Here is a 17,007-nt window from a genome sequence, read left to right on the forward strand (position 1 = left end):
ATATCTAGAGTCACTTGTTTGCTTCCAGGGTTAGCTATGGACAAAATACTTATTGAATAAGTATGTGGTGAATCATAGGGTCAACTCAAGTGACCTCTACTATAGGACTAGAATGAAAATGGACTTGTGTGTATATTTAATTATATATGTGTACACACACGTGTGCGTGCACACACACACACACACACACACACACTTGAGATAAAATGCCATTAGAAATCAGAGGTCAGTTAGCAGAAGACAATGCTGACCACCTAGCTGCCTTCCTCAAATTATTTCCTCCTGAGGAGCTTCAAGATGGCAGAAGAGTAAGACGCGGAGATCACCTTCCTCCCCACAAATACATCAGAAATACATCTACATGTGGAACAACTCCTACAGAACACCTACTGAACACTGGCAGAAGACCTCAGACCTCCCAATAGGCAAGAAACTCCCCAAGGACCTGGGTAGGGTAAAAGAAAAAAGAAAAAACAGAGACAAAAGAATAGGGACGGGACCTGCACCAGTGGGAGGGAGCTGTGAAGGAGGAAAGGTTTCCACACACTAGGAAGCCCCTTCGTGGGCGGAGACTGCAGGTGGCGAAGAGGGGAGCCTCGGAGCCACGGAGGAGAGTGCAGCAACAGGGGTGCGGAGGGCAAAGCGGGGAGATTCCCACACGAAGGATCTGTGCCGACCAGCACTCACCAGCCCGAGAGGCTTGTCTGCTCACCCGCCGGGATGGGTGGGGGCTGGGAGCTGAGGCTCAGGCTTCGGAGGTCGGATCCCAGGGAGAGGACTGGGGTTCGATGCGTGAACACAGCCTGAAGGGGGCTAGTGCACCACGGCTAGCCGGGAGGGAGTCCGGGAAAAAGTCTGGAGCTGCCGAAGAGACAAGAGACTTTCTTGCCTCTTTGTTTCCTGGTGCGCGAGGAGAGGGGATTAAGAGCGCTGCTTAAAGGAGCTCCAGAGAAGGGCGCGAGGAAATAGTTAATCAAGTCCAGGAAGCACAGAGAGTCCCATACAGGATAAATCCAAGGAGAAACACGCCAAGACACATACTAATCAAACTATCAAAGATTAAACACAAAGAACAAATATTAAAAGCCGCAAGGGAAAAACGACAAGTAACACATAAGGGAATCCCCATAAGGGCAACAGCTGATCTTCCAGCAGAAACTCTGCAAGCCAGAAGGGAGTGGAAGGACATATTTAAAGTGATGAAAGAGAAAAACCTACAACCAAGATTACTCTACCCAGCAAGGATCACATTCAGATTTGATGGAGAAATTAAAAGCTTTACAGACAAGCAAAAGCTAAGAGAATTCACCACCACCAAACCAGCTTTACAACAAACGCGAAAGGAACTTCTCTCGGCAAGAAACACAAGAGAAGGAAAAGACCTACACTAAAAAAACCCAAAGCAATTAGCAAAATGATAACAGGAACATACATATCGATAATTACCTTAAATGTAAATGGATTAAATGCTCCAACCAAAAGACATAGATTGGCTGAATGGATACAAACACAAGACCTATATATATGCTGTCTACAAGAGACCCACTTCAGACCTAGGGACACATACAGACTGAAAGTGAGGGGATGGAAAAAGATATTCCATGCAAATGGAAATCGAAAGAAAGCTGGAGTAGCAATTCTCATATCAGACAAAATAGACTTTAAAACAAAGACTATTACAAGAGACAAAGAAGGACACTACATAATGATCAAGGGATCAATCCAAGAAGAAGATATAACAATTGTAAATATTTACGCACCCAACATAGGAGCACCTCACTACATAAGGCAAATACTAACAGCCATAAAAGGGGAAATCAACAGTAACACAATCATAGTAGGGGACTTTAACACCCCTTTCACCAATGGACAGATCATCCAAAATGAAAGTAAATAAGGAAACACAAGCTTTAAATGATGCATGAAATAAGATGGACTTAATTGATATTTATAGGACATTCCACCCAAAAACAACAGAATACACATTCTTCTCAAGTGCTCATGCAACATTCTCCAGGATAGATCATATCTTGTGTCACAAATCACGCCTTGGTAAATTTAAGAAAATTAAAATCGTATCAAGTATCTTTTCCCACCACAACGCTATGAGACTAGACATCAATTACAGGAAAAACTCTGTAAGAAATACAAACACATGGAGGCTAAACAATACACTACGAAATAACCAGGAGATCACTGAAGAAATCAAAGAGGAAATCAAAAAATACCTACAAACAAATGAAAATGAAAACACGACGACCCCAAACCTATGGGATGCAGCAAAAGCAGTTCTACGAGGGAAACTTACAGTAATACAATCCTACCTCAAGAAACAAGAACCATCTCAAATAAACAACCTAACCTTACACACAAAGCAATTAGAAAATGAGGAACAAAAAGACCCCACACTTAGCAGAAGGAAAGAAATCAGAAAGGTCAGATCAGAAATAAGTGAAAAAGAGATGAAGGAAACAATAGCAAAGATCAATAAAACTAAAAGCTGGTTCTTTGAGAAGATAAAGAAAATTGATAAACCATTAGCCAGACTCATCAAGAAAAAAAGGGAGAAGACTCAAGTCAATAGAATTAGAAATGAAAAAGGAGAAGTAACAACTGACACTGCAGAAATACAAAGGATCATGAGAGATTACTACAAGCAACTCTATGCCAATAAAATGGACAAGCTGGAAGAATTGGACAAATTCTTAGAAAAGCACAACCTTCCGAGACTGAACCAGGAACAAATAGAAAATATGAACAGACCAATCACAGGCACTGAAATTGAAGCTGTGATTAAAAGTCTTCCAACAAACTAAAGCCCAGGACCAGATGGCTTCACAGGTGAATTCTATCAAACATTTAGAGAAGAGCTAACACCTATCCTTCTCAAACTCTTCCAAAATATAGCAGCGGGAAGAACACTCCCACACTCATTCTACGAGGCCACCATCACTCTGATAGCAAAACCAGACAAAGATGTCACAAAGGAAGAAAACTACAGGCCAATATCACTGATAAACACAGATGCAAAAATCCTCAACAAAATCCTAGCAAACAGATTCCAACAGCACATTAAAAGGATCATACATTATGACCAAGTGGCGTTTATCCCAGGAGTGCAAGGATGCTTCAGTATACGCAAATCAATCAACGTGATGCACCATATTAAAAAACTGAAGGAGAAAACCCATATGATCATCTCAATAGATGCAGAGAAAGCTTTCGACAAACTTCAACACCCATTTATGATAAAAACCCTCCAGAAAGTAGGCATAGAAGGAATCTTCCTCAACATAATAAAGGCCATGTATGAGAAACCCACAGCCAACGTCGTCCTCAATGATGCAAAACTGAAACCATTTCCACTAAGATCGGGAAGAAGACAAGGTTGCCCACTCTCACCACTATTATTCAACATAGTTTTGGAAGTTTTAGCCACAGCAATCAGAGAAGAAAAAGAAATAAAAGGAATCCAAATTGGAAAAGAAGAAGTAGAGCTGTCACTGTTTGCAGATGACATGATACTATACATAGAGTATCCTAAACATGCTACCAGGAAACTACTAGAGCTAATCAATGAATTTGATAAAGTAGCAGGATACAGAATGTATGCACAGAAATTTCTTGCATTCCTATACGCTAATGATGAAAAGTCTGAAAGAGAAATTAAGGAGATACTCCCATTTACCATTGCCACAAAAAGAATAAAATATCTAGAAATAAACCTGCCTAAGGAGACAAAAGACCTGTATGCAGAAAATTATAAGACACTGATGAAAGAAACTAAAGATGATACAAATAGATGGAGAGATATACCATGTTCTTGGAATGGAAGAACCAACATTGTGAAAATGAGTCTACTACCTAAAGCAATCTACAGATTCAATGCAATCCCTATCAAACTACCACTGGCATTTTTCACAGAACTAGAACAAAAAATTTCACAATTTGTATGGAAACACAAAAGACCCCGAATAGCCAAAGCAATCTTGAGAAAGAAACACAGAGCTGGAGGAATCAGGCTCCCGGACTTCAGTCTATACTACAAAGCTACAGGAATCAAGGCAGTATGGTACTGGCACAAAACCAGAAATATAGCTCAATGGAACAGGATAGAAAGCCCAGAGATAAACTCACGCACCTATGGTCACCTAATCTATGACAAAGGCGGCAAGAATATACAGTGGGGAAAAGACAGTGTCTTCAATAAATGGTGCTGGGAACACTGGACAGCAACATGTAAAAGAATGAAATTAGAACACTCCCTAACACCATACACAAAAATAAACTCAAAATGGATTAAAGGCCTAAATGTAAGGCCAGACACCATCAAACTCTTACAGGAAAACATAGGCAGAACACTCTATGACATAAATCACAGCAAGATCCTTTCTGACCCACCTCCTAGAGAAATGGAAATCAAAACAAAAATAAACAAATGGGACCTAATGAAACTTAAAAGCTTTTGCACAGCAAAGGAAAGCATAAACAAGACGAAAAGACAACTCTCAGAATGTGAGGAAATATTTGCAAATGAAGCAACTGACAAAGGATGAATCTCCAGAGCATACAAGCAGCTCATGCAGCTCAATATCAAAAAAAACAAACAACCCAATCCAAAAATGGGCAGAAGACCTAAATAGACATTTCTCCAAAGGAGATATACAGATTGCCAACAAACACTTGAAAGAATGCTCAACATCTTTAATCATTAGAGAAATGCAAATCAAAACTACAGTGAGATATCATCTCACACCGGTCAGAATGGCCATCATCAAAAACTCTACAAACAATAAAACACATATCACATTATTAAACTAGGAATCTTGTTGAAAAACCAATATCACACAGATGAACAGAATGAAGGGAATTCCATACAAAACTTTGTAAAAAAAAAAAAAAAAAAGATAAGGAAACAAAAGTGCACACATATTAAACAACCATGAAGGAGAAAAAGACTGGAAGTCAACACTCCAAACAAAATTAATTATACTCAAGCAAGCATTGGAGGATATGAAACCCACCTTAAATAGAATATTTTAAAAAATCAAAAGACAGAGATTGACTAAAAAGAAAGGCTGAAGCAAAGATTTTATAACCAACTGGGGTGTCCTTTAAATATCACAGCCTACAGAAAAAGCTTTTCAACTTGTAGAAACTTAGGAAATTCTGCACCCCTCAGCCCTTCCTAAGGAAGCTACTAGAGCAGGGGTCTGCAAGCTGGCCCACTGAGCCAAATCCAGCCCACTGCTTGATTTTGTAAATAAAGTTTTATTGGAACAAAGCCATGATCAATCATTTATGTATTGTCTATGAATGCTTTTGCACTCCAGTAGCAGAGTAGAGTGACAGCGACACTGTGACCCAGGAACTTACAATATTTCCTATACTTCTCTTTACAGAATGTTTGCCAAGTAATCTAAAAGAGGAACTGGGATTGTGATCCCACTGCGATGAGAAGGAAAACTTCACCAAAATACCTAATGGTGAGTATTTTACATACAATAATAAAATCAAGGTGGAGGAAAGGGGAGAAGACTAATGTACACAAGTTTTATGCTGTGAAAAAAAGACACGGAAACTGTGCAACTAAAAATGAGAGAAGGGAGAGAAGTAGAAGAAAATAGAACAAACTTTTTATCATAATGCACTAGGTGAGTGTTAAAAGATACTGGAGGAAAAAATGCATAGACCAGAGAGTAAAGTGTTAAGAAAACAGGTGGTTCAGGATGATTTTAAGAAAGCATTAAACGGGACCAAAAACATGTCTTAATGATAAAAGCCAAAACTCACAATGAAGATATAAGCCTTAGGAATATTTATGCACCAATAACAAACAAACACCTTTATAAAGCAAAAATGCAAGAAGACGTAGATAAAATAATAATAATAACAACAGGAAACAGAAACAGTAGGAGATTTAATACACCAAACTCAGTCTAAGGCTGATCAAGTCATATAAAAAAAAGAGAAAGCTAATCAATAATGTGATAGAGGGAATATATTCTTGTCAAAAATGCATCATAATTATCTCACAGAGTTGAGATAATTAATTTCTATAAAGTAGAAATAGTACAAACAATCCTCTCTAACCCCAATGCAATAAAAGTTAGTAACAAAAATTGAAAACAGAAAGGCCTTTCCACCTGAAAAAAATTTGTAAAGCTTCTCTTAAAAAATGTTGAATATAAGAGGAGATGCAAACTCAAGTTGCAAAGAAATTTTTTAAAAGAATGACTATGAAATACTACATATCGGCATCTATGGGATACATTTAGAGCGGTGATCTGAGGCAAGTTCACACAGTACACACTTTTATGAGTAAAAATGGAAGAATGAAGATAAATGAATTAAAGTATGGCCTCAAAAAATGAAACAAACAAACAAAAAAACTAGGAAAAAAAGAACAACTAAAGAAAGCAAAACATAAAAGCAGAAATGAATGAGATACAAAATAGAAAAACGAAATCTTGCTTTTCAAAACGGACAAACCCCTAGCTGGCTTGATGAAGGAAGAAAGGGAGAGATCACACATAGACAAAATAATAAATGACAAAGGAGAAATAATCACTGAAACAGAAAATAGAAGAGATTACTTTGCCAACCTCTATGCAAATAAACTTGAAAATCTATGTGAAATAGGTAACTTCCTAGATAAATACAGATTACCAAAACTCTGATTCTAGTGTTAGAAAGCTTAAATTAGGCAATTTTCATAGAAGAAATAAAGTTATTACAGCAATACCCCCAAGAAGCACCTTGCTCAGATGGTTTTACAGGTGAATTCTAGTAAACCATCAAAGAACAAATAGTACCAAAGCTCTATGAGTTATGTGAGAACATTAGAAAGGAAGGAAACTTCCCTAACTTCTTTTATGAAGCCAGTAGGATGCTAACAGGTAAAACGTAGATACCAAAATACTAAATAGAAAATTAGCAAACATCCAACAATACATTTAGAAACTAATATACTGTCATCAAGTGCAATTTACTCCATTAATACAAGGCTGGTTCTATATTAGGAATTCCATTGATATCATTCACCATGGTAATATAATTAAGGACAAATATCATATGATTAAAACCACAGATGCCAAACAAATCTTTGGGAAACTTCAACACCCATTCATGTTAAGAAAAGAAAAACCTCAAGGAATGGGAAAGAGGGATGCATTCCTAACATGATAAAAGATATATAATTAATTCCTCATGCAAGTATTTTATTTAGTGGGGGACTACCAGAGGTTTTCCAATAAGGTCAGGAACAAGAAAAGTATGCCCATTATATCATTCCTGTTCAATCTTCAACTACGAGCATTAGTCAGTTGACTAGAGAAATCAATTAGATTTATGAGAATGAATAACAAGAAGGAAAGCCACCTCTGTGTGCAGATGATATTACCGTACACCTGAAAAGCCCTATAGAAACAATGACAGATTAAGTAAAACAATCAGAGAAATCAGCAAGGTAGTAGGATATAAAGTTACATACAAAAGTCAGTGGTCTTTGTGTACACACACACACACAGCTGGAGGACACTTTAGTAGAGAAAATTCCATATACAGTAGCAAAAACAAAGCTTAAATGCATAGAAATAAACTTAATGAGACCATCTACGCAAGGAAAATTTTTAGACACTCCTGAACGACATAGAAGGAAACTTGAATAAGCACAAAGACATTGGTCAATGTTCTTGGATAGAATAACTCAACATTAAAAAGATGTCGGTTCTCCCCTAAACTAATGTATAAATTTAATATAATCTCAAAAATACCAGCAAACGTTTTTATGGAGTTAGATCCATGGATAATAAAATTAATATTTTTTTTTAAATCATGCAAGAATAGCCAGGATATAAGTGAAAAAGAAAACCTATAAGTGGGGAGTAATGATACCAGACATTAAAGCACGCTATAAAGCCTCGGTAATTATAACACTGTGGTACTGGTACATGAATAGACAAATAGTCCAGTGAAATAGAATAGGAAACCCAGAAAAACAACAATAACATATGGAAATTTCAGTATATGATGAAAGGGCATTTAAAACCACTGAGGCAAAGATGGACGTTCAATAAATGATGCTGGAACAACTGAGACATTTGGGAAAAGAATCAATGTAGATCCATATCACACACCATACACAAAAATAAACTGTAAACGGGTTAGGAATCTAAACAAATGAAACCATAACAAAATCTTTAAGAAAATATGGCAGGACTCTGCTTTAACCTCAGCGTAGGGAAAGGCTTTCTAACTGTGACTCAAATTTCCAGAGGCAATGAAAGAAAACAATGATCTATGTGACTACAAAGGATTTTTTTTAACGTACGGCAAACACATCATAACTAAGTCAAAAGGCAATTGACAAACTGAGATAAAGTATTTGCAGCATGCCTCACGGACAAATGAATAGTAGTCCAAGTATATACAGAACTCTGTATTCCCACAGAAAAATGGGAAAAGATATGAACAGAAAATTCACAAAAAATATATAAAACAGTCCTCAAAATATAGTCAAACTTTCTCTTAATTAGACAAATGCATACTAAGACAATACCGAGATATCATTTCTCACCTACCACATCAACAAAGGTCACAAAAGTAGGGCAACATGTTCTCTTAGTGAGTCTGTGGGGAAACAGTCACAGTAGCTAGTGGGAGTGAAAACCAGTACAACCCTTCTGGAGAGAAATTTGGAAATGCCTAACAGAACTACACATGCACTTAACTTTTGGCCCAACAATACTACTGCTGGGAATAAAACTTGAAGATCCATTTCCACCAACACAAAAATACTTATGCCTAAGGTTATTCACTGCAGCACTGTTTGTAGTTGCAGAATGTTGAAAACAAGTTAAATGCCCCTACATATGTCAGCAGAGTCCAATGCAGTTGTAAAAAAACAAAAACAAAAAGAAAAACAATGAAGCCCTCTATGGCATAAAGAGATTTTTAATGGAATGCTGTTAACTGAAAAAGGAAAAGTGCAAAGGAGCATTATAAAATGCCGTCCTTCATTTAATAAACAAGGCAATATAAGAACACATATATGTATCAGTTCATTTGTGCAGAGTAAATACAGGAAAGATTAAACCAGAAACTAAAGAGATTGGTTATCTACAGGGGGAGTGTGGGAAATAAGTGGGGAACGGGAGGGGGTTAGAAGGCATGAGGAAAGAGTGACAGTTGTCTAGTAGATGTTTCTGTGCAGCCCTGACTCTTTGAATCACAGTAATATTTCACATACCCCAGAATTAAATAAAAAATTAAAATCAACTAAGATGTGGGGAGGAGGCAAACTCAAACACAAACACCAACAAATTAACCTAACTATACTACAAATGAATGTCTTAACCACAACTGAAGAGGCGAGAAAGAAAATAGCTAAGCTAAGCAACTTGGGAAAATAGTACTTCTTTGATTGCATCCTCTGAGGCCTACGGCATAAAGAACTGTACACAAACACAAGTTATCAAATCTGTTTCTAACAGGTGTATTGGGTAGCATTTCTGCAACTATTTCATGAATATATCAGGAATGAACAAGTAAGTAAATATTGAAGATAAGGAGAGCCAGGTCGGACAAAGAAGTTACAAACAAGGCTACAACGGATTAAAATTAGAAGTATCAGTGTGAGCTCCTGGCTTTCAATATCTATACATATAGGTAGAGAAATTGAGAAGTATCTGTAAGCACGAGTATATACATACAGTATATTTCCTTCATTTGTGGATGGAGAGGGAGGACGTAGCAGCAATGAAACCGCAATAGCAACGAACACACACTGAGATATTGGTTTCTAAATGTCATTTTCCAAGAAAAGGAAGCATGGCTCTTTGCAGAAGTGTTTTGATTTCAGGGCCGTGGTGGGGACAAGAACACAAGACGAACAGGAATACCTTACAATGCCAGCAAGGAAGCACACAGAAAAGGATCAGGTCATGCTGAAAGAACACAGACCCCACCAAAAGGAGCTTGCGGTCACCAAAGCTGGAACAATTCAAGAAACTAAATAATGATATAATTTGATTATAAGTCACAATATAACATAGTTATTCATGATTCAATACTGACATAAATAATTTGATTAGTTATTTGATTCAATAATTTGAAATCAATTTTATAAAACAATTTTTATAAACAACTTGAACATTTATAAATAAATAAATGGGGGAGAAAAGACAGCTCTTCAGAATTCCAATGAACCAATGTAGTAGGAATAAGGAAATAGAAAGTCACCATTAAGTCATAATTGTTGTAGGCAAGATCAACAGATGGATTTCAAAAGTCGTGAATAACAGTCTGAGAAGAAATAGGACATTTTCATAGCCTGAAAGTATTTCCTACACGATATTTATTACTTACAAATAGGAAAACAGTACCATTACAATGGAGCAACACAGTTGTCCCTACCTTAATCAAGTGTTGCAAATGAATATCATCATTAATACAACATATGGACACCATGTACCCCCTCACATGATGCTTGCAGAAGGGAACAGAATCGCTTTTGCAGCGCCGTGGTATAAGACCTAAAATTAAGGCACAGTGACATGTATGCCCTGACATTCGGGGGAAAACCCAGAGGGTCTCAAATGGACTAACCACAAGTTCCCAGTCCCCTCTTGTGCTCCCAGGAAGAAGGTCCCCTAGCCAAAGAACCAGCCTTATCATGGGAACTAGCCACAGTGCCTGCTTGCCCCTGACTATCGGGTTTCAGTTCCCTACCAGCTCACAGAAGTATTCAAACAAGCCAATCACATCCTCCCATGTGACCCAAGGGTCACCTCGTCCTCTTGCTACTACAGACTGCCCCCCACAGCCCCTGCTTGTTCACTCTCTTCCAGAGAAGGACTCCTGTGAGGCTCTACCTGGCCAGCAGTGTCCTCCTCCCCAGGCTGTGAGTAAACGTTACTAATAAGCTGCTGTGGGTAGTACCTGTCCAGTGTCAGGTGTCGTGTGTTCAGCCACCCCCAGAGCACTAGGGTGGAAATTCCTCCATCACCAATGGGATGAAGGGGAGGAGAATAAAACAGGTATTGTTGCCAAAAATGTATAAGTTCAATCAAATCACAAGAACACATCAGACAAACCCAAGTCGACAGACATTCTATAAAATACCTGACCAGTATCTTCAAAAGCGTCAAGATTGGGAAAGACCCAGAAAGCTGAAGGAACTGTCAGCCTGGAGGAGACTAAGGAGAAATGATGGCCAAATGCAATGTGGTATCCAGAATGGGATGCTGGAATAGAAAAATGAGATTACTGGGACAAATGGTGAAATTCAAATAAAGTACGTAGATTAGTTAATAGTACTGCATCAATGTTAATTTCCTAATTTTGATAATTTTTCTATGGCTGTGTAAGATGTTAACATTAGGGAAATCTGGGTGAAGGCTTTCTATACTATTCGCAAAGTATCTGTGAGCCTAAAATTATTTCAAAATAAAGCATTAAAAAAAATTCAGTGGTTAAAGGAATGGTTATTGTATAAACGACACTGTTTAATAATAGTTTAACTAACTGAAATACCGTTAGGAGGATGGATAAATGCTCGAGCCGCATCATCCATTACAAAACGATTTCAAACTGCTTTAGAGAGCCCATTAAAATAAATGAAAGTGCAGTCATCTCCAAGATGTAGATGAGTATTTATCTGCTCTTCAGAAGATAACCATTTTAAGTATAAAAGCAATGGAATACCGTACATAGAGAGAGAGAGAGACAGAGACCAGAGAGATACAGAGAGAGGTGGGGGAGGGGGGAGAGAGACATACATTTCAATACTTACAATTTAAAGTCTGAGATGTCGAAACAAACCGCAAACAAAACTGAGGTGCAAAGGAGAAATACCTTTTTTTTTTTTTTTAAGAAGCGGAAGGCTGCTGATCGAGGGATTTTAAAGAGAGAGCGCGAAATGATTAGCCACCCGACTGAAGCGAATCACAGCTGAGGAAAGAGGAACGCACGGAGCGTGGACAGGACAGTGGACCGAGCAATCCGTTCGATTGCCCTTCTTATTAACCCCCAAACCTTGACCCTGGGTAATTTAATTTAGGTCAATAGAGGCGTAATTTATAGAAAGAATGCTGTTGTAACTTACCTGATTGGAACAAGAGTTGGAAAAAACTTGAGCTGTCCAAGACCCCAGCAGTAGGAGCACGTTCCTCCCTCTCTGAAGCTCGCAGCCGACAAGCCTCAGCGTTTCCGGCACTGGGCGTCTTAACGCTTCTCTCTCACAGTTAAACTCGCCGGAAAAGGACTTGGATTGGTGCAGCTCAGGTCAGGTGACCCCCTATCCCTCAATCTACTGGGAGGCGGGGCCAGATTCCCGACCCCACCCAGAGGGACCGAGGGGAGAGAACCTTAGGCGTGAGAGGGTTCTTCTCAGGCGCCAACCCCACCCTCCTACATCTCCTTGGCACAGTGTCTCTCCTCGTGGCCTGGGCAACGCCTGGCCAGGGTTTCTGCCAGGCCCCGTCTCAAACCTAGAGAGCTGACGTCCAAATTGATAGGCTACACAACAGGGTGTGTGAACTTAAAAACGAGTGGCCACTGATGACAAAAAGCCGTCAGACTTTAGTGTCCCTGGGGCTCTGCTATATAGATAGATAGATAGATAGATAGATAGATAGATAGATAGATAGATAGATAGAGATATATATATAGATATATATCTATATATCTATATATATATATCTATATTTAACATCTTTATTGGAGGATAATTGCTTTACAGTGGTGTGTTAGTTTCCGCTATATTAAACAAGCGGTCGAGTCCCCACCAAAAGATAGGAAAAATGTATTCTTGCCTCTGTGCAGTAAAGCCAGCAGAGCATTTACATTATTTGACAAAAGCAACGGAATGGAGAAAACTGCCGCCCGCTGATACCTCTCCTATCAATTGCAAGGATAGCTAATAGTATTTGTTTCCAACCCTCTCCCTGGACTCCTGATTCCACTTCTTCCCTGTCTGCTTCCTTTTCTGGTCCCAATTGTTTACCACCTTTTGGAATACAATACACTTTATTCATATGCTGTTTTGTAAATTGGCCATCTCCCGTGGTGGAAAAATATAAATTCCAGGAGGGCAGGAATCTTTGTTGGTTTGTTCATTAACATATCCTAAGTGCCTATAGTAATGCCTGGTTCACTGGATACTTGAATATTTGTTGAATGAATTTTTCTCCAGCCACACTAGCCTCTTTTTTGTGCCTCTAACCCTAACTCACCAAACATGTTCCCCAACAATTATGTGTTTTCCTGTAACAGCCTGCCCCACATAGCCCTATAACCACCTTCCTGACTAAACTCACATCTCTGTCACCTTATCAGACAAGCCTTACTTTCCTTCATGGCACTTAGCATTTGAACATAGCTTTTCTGGGTTGTTTTTCTTTGTTCGTTTGTTTTCCTTTTTGTTTTTATTTTGCTTTAGTTTACTTTTGTTATTTTCTGTTTTCTTGCTTCAACACTTTTTCTTTTTTTTCTTTTTTCTTTTTATTTATTTTTGGCTGCGTTGGGTCTTTGTTGCTGCGTGCGGGCTCTCTCTAGTTGTGGCAAGCAGGGGCTGCTCTTCGTTGCGGTGCACAGGTTTCTCATTGCAGTGGCTTCTCTTGTTGCGGAGCATGGGCTCTAGGTGCGTGGGCTTCAGTAGCTGTGGCACACGGGCTCAGTAATTGTGGCTCATGCGCTCTAGAGCACAGGCTCAGTAGTTGTGGCCCATGGGTTTAGCTGCTCCCTGGCTGTGGGATCTTTCCGGACCAGGGCTCTAACCCATGTCCCCTGCATTGGCAGGCAGATTCTTAACCCGTGCGCCACCAGGGAAGCCCAACATTTTTTCTTATACTCTAATTGCAGATAAAGAAGTAGACCAGCCACGGCCATTTTAATTTTTGCACTACAATGTCATCTTTCAGTAGATGGGGTAATGGCATCAAACATCTTAAGACTGGATCCCTGGTTTTATGGCTTTACCACTTAGTGGTACCACAGGCTACACGACCTTGGCCAGGCACGTCAACTCTTCCAAGATTTCATTATCCATATTCAAAAGGAGAATGGCAATTTTTTTTTGGAATTTTATTTATTTATTTATTTATTTATTTATTTTCAGCAGGTTCTTATTACTTATCTAGTTTATACATATTAGTGTATACATGTCAATCCCAATCTCCCAATTCATCCCACCACCACCCCCAACCCCCCTCCACTTTCTCCCCTTAGTGTCCATACATTTGGTCTCTACATCTGTGTCTCTATTTCTGCCTTGCAATCCGGTCCATCTGCACTATTTTTCTAGATTCCACATATATGTGTTAATCTACGATATTCGTTTTTCTCTTTCTGACCTACTTCACTCTGTATGACAGTCTCTAGGTCCATGCATGTCTCTACAAATGACCCAGTTTTGTTCCTTTTTATGGCTGAGTGATATTCCATTGTATATATGTACCACATCTTCTTTATCCATTCATCTGTCGATGGGCATTTACGTTGCTTCCATGTCCTGGCTATTGTAAATAGTGCTGCATTGGGGTGCGTGTGTCTTTTTGAATTATGGTTTTCTCAGGGTATATGCCCAGGTGTGGGGTTGCTGGGTCATACGGTAGTTCTGTTTTTAGGTTTTTAAGGAACCTCCATACTGTTCTCCATAGTGGCTGTATCAATTTACATTCCCACCAACAGTGTAAGAGAGTTCCCTTTACAAGGAGAGAATTGTTAAGTCTGTGAGAGAAATGCCACTTGTCATATACAAGGGAACAGCATAAGGCTATCAAGAGATTTCTGAAAAGAAACCTTGCAGTCCAGGAGAGAGTGGGATGATATATTCAAAGTGCTGAAAGAAAACAAGCGACCACCAAGAATACTCTATTCAGAAAAGCCGTCCTTCAGAAATGAAAGATAGATGATGACATTCCCAGACAAACAAAAGCTGAGGGAGTTATTCACCACTCGACCTGCCTTACAAAAAATGCTAAAGGGAGTTCTTTGAGTGGAAACAAAAAATTAACAACATGAAAACCTACGAAAGCATATAACTCATACGTAAAAGTAAGCATATAGTCAAATTCAGAACACTCCAACATTGTAATGGTGGTGGGTAAAACACTTTTAACTTTAGTATGAAAACGGAAAGACAAAAGTATTAAAAATAAATACAGTTGCAATAACTCATTAGTACTCACAATATAAAAGATACAAACTGGGACATCAATAACCTAAAATGAGGTGGGAAGAGGTAAAAGTGTAGAGATTTTGCATATGATCAAAGTTAAGCTGTTATCATCTTAAAGCAGACTGGCATAACTAAAGATGTTATATGTAAGCATGGTGTTAACCACCATGGTTAATTAATTTTAGTTTTCTTTTTTTTTTTGGTAAGTCTTTGAAATGCGGTGCATTATCTCAATATGTAAGCAATATGAACAGATTATTAAATAATTTTGCATCCTTTCTCTTCTTTTAATTGAAATATAGTTGATTTACAATATTATATTGGTTTTAGGTGTACAGCAGAGTGATCCAACATTTTTTCAGATTATACTCCACTACAAGTTATTATCAGATAATGCCTATAATTCCCTGTGCTATACAGTATATCATTGTTGCTTTCCCATTTTATACCTAGTAGTTGTATCTCTTAAACCTATGCCCCTAATTTGTCCCTCCTACCTTCCCTCTCCCTTCTGGTAACCAAAAATTTGTTTTCTATATCTGTGAGTCTGTCTCCATTGTGCATGTGCATTCATTTGTATTATTTTTTAGATTCCATATGTAAGTGGTATCCTACAGTATTTGTCTTTCTATATCTGACATTTCACTAAGCATAATATTGTCTAGGTCCATCCATGTTGCAGCAAATAGCAGAATTTCATTCTTTTTATGGCTGAGTAATATTGCACTGTGTGTGTTTGTGTGTGTTGTGTGTGTGTGTGTGTGTGTGTGTGTGTGTGTGTATGCCATATTTTTCTATCAGTTCGTCTGTTGATGGGCACTTGGGTTGCTTCCATATCTTTGTTATTGTAAATAGTGCTGCTATGAACCTTGGGGTGCGTGTATCTTTTCAAATCCATGCTTTTGTTATTTTTCTGTATATGTATCCAGGAGTGGATTTGCTGGATCATATGGTAGTCTTATTTTTAGTTTTTGAGGGAGCTCCATATTGTTTTCCATAGTGGCTGCACCAATTTACACTCCCACCGACAGCATACAAGGATTCCCTTTTCTCCACATCCTCTCCAATATTTGTTATTTGTAGACTTTTTGATGATAGCCATTCTGACAGGTGCGAGGTGATATGTCATTGTTGCTGTGATTTGCATTTCTCTAAATATTAGCGATGCTGAGCATCTTTTCATGTGCCTGTTAACCATGTGTACATCTTCTTTGGAAAAATGTCTATTCAGGTCTTCGGCCCATTTATCATTGGGTTGTTTGTTGTTTGGATATTGAGTTCTATGAGCTGTTTATATATTTTGGATATTAACCCCTTGTCGGTCACATCCTTTGCAAATATTTTATCCCAATCCTTAGGTTTTCTTTTCATTTTTGTTGATGGTTTCCTTTCCTGTGCAAAAGCTTTTACGTTTAATTAGGATTCGTTAGATTATTTTTGTTTTTATTCCTTTTGCTCTAGGAGACTTATCCAAAGGAATATTGGTATGATTTTTGTCAAAGAGTGTTCTGCTTATGTTCTCTTCTAGGAGTTTTATGTTTTGAGGTCTTGCATTTAGGTCTTTAAACCATTTTATTTTTGTATATGGTGTGAGGGAATGTTCTAATCTTTGTTTTACATGTAGATGACCAGTTTTCCCAACACCACTGATTGAAGAAACTGCCTTTTCTCCATTGTATATTCTTGCCTCCTTTTCTGTAGATTAATTGACCATACGTGCATGGGTTTATTTCTGGACTGTCTATTCTATTCCATTGATCGATGTGTCTGTTTTTGTGCCAGTACCATGCTGTTTTGATTTAGCTTCGTTGCATAGTCTGAAATCT

The sequence above is a fragment of the Balaenoptera acutorostrata genome, chromosome X (genome assembly GCF_949987535.1).
Source record: "Balaenoptera acutorostrata chromosome X, mBalAcu1.1, whole genome shotgun sequence".
Taxonomy (NCBI): domain Eukaryota; kingdom Metazoa; phylum Chordata; class Mammalia; order Artiodactyla; family Balaenopteridae; genus Balaenoptera; species Balaenoptera acutorostrata.